Below are 1,586 nucleotides of genomic sequence, written 5' to 3' on the forward strand. Positions count from 1 at the left end.
CTGCACACCTGTAGAAGGAGGTGAGGACTGAGCTTCCAGACCAGCTCGTCTCAGCCGCCTTTTTATTTTTGCTCTTATTTTACGGGAGGCACTGGGACCTTGAGTACACAATTTCATTCCACCTCATGTGATGCGAATGACAATAGTCACCTTGAAAAGAAGTACTGGTAGTTGTACAATAATCTGTGCACGTTTCATCGAAACTCTTCCACTAATGTTTATTTGACAAATTCTGCACATTTTTAAAGATTCTCAGAATCAACACAACCACAGATTGAATAAACTTTATTAAATTACAGGTTAAAACAAAAGAACCCCCGTCAGAGCTGCAACGGCTTTAGGGATTTTCCTCACGAGTAACAATTGTTTGAAATTATAACCGTCAGTCAGATTCCATGTGTTTCCATCAGATACAGATTTTTTTTTAAATAAAAAAAGCAACATTTTTGAGACCACCTGCAAGTTCATCTTATATAAAATCAGACTGTGCGTCACCACAGTGACGTCATCCTGCCATGTAAGCGCATAAACAAAGGGCTGTGTGGGTGGGTTTAATTTGCCCTGAGTGTCATCTCTCAGGCTGCACGTCAGAGTAGGTCAAACACCGTCGTACTGCCAGCGACCGTGGCGTCATTACAGGACGACTTCCTATTCCTGTGAACATGTTAATATGATTTACCCTACGTGTAAAAGAATGGAGCGCAAACGTATAAAAAGCAACAAACACTGCTCAGGATGGCAGAGGCTTCCTGCCTGAAAGACCAAACTCAGGGAGTGAGGGGTTTAAAATCCAGTTATTAAACTTTCAACAAAAATCATGAATTAAAAATAGTGTTCCGTTGATTATCTTTAAACAAATCTTACACTCAAACAACTTAAACTTTTGTTGATACATTTAAACTTGACGAAAAAACAAAACAAGACTAGATTAGATAAATAAGATCAATGACATTTAACCCAGATTGGTGAAAGATCTGTTCATGTCAGTAGTTTTACTAGAACATCTTTACTATTTGCTCAGTTTAATGCATTTCGAAGGTTAATATTTCTGTCATGAGTACAAATGAGGAATACAAATAAAGGACTGATGTTTTTAAAGGATTAAACATCAACCCACACCTTTCATGCCAGAGTTTTAAACAAGCATCATCTTATGATTAGGTTTATGATTCAATCTTGAAAACATTGTGCACAAGCGTACTCGCATCAATCATTTGTTTGGCGTAACAATCAGCTACAACACCAAATTAAATTTTAATATCTATAACGTGGACAGAGTTATGGTCAGCTTCGTTTTGTTGGGTCAGCCGGCTGAGCGGACAGCAGGTTTTATTTGATCCGTTTATAAAATGAAAGGTTATTATAGTCGATCCCTGAGGAACTCCACATTAACAGAATTAAACTGCAGTCAGTGATAAATAGTCATGTTGGGGCTCAGTGCTTGGGATTAAAACAAACCTACAGTGGCCAGAATAACAACTACCATTTTAAAAACATGTTTAAATGTTGGCGTTTGGTTTTTATTCTTTCCTTCCGGGCCACCGTAGACATCAAACATCTCATTTAAACTTTGCTCAGAGGTGAGC

The sequence above is a fragment of the Nematolebias whitei genome, chromosome 8 (assembly GCF_014905685.2).
Source record: "Nematolebias whitei isolate Nwh7 chromosome 8, NemWhi1, whole genome shotgun sequence".
Lineage (NCBI taxonomy): Eukaryota > Metazoa > Chordata > Actinopteri > Cyprinodontiformes > Rivulidae > Nematolebias > Nematolebias whitei.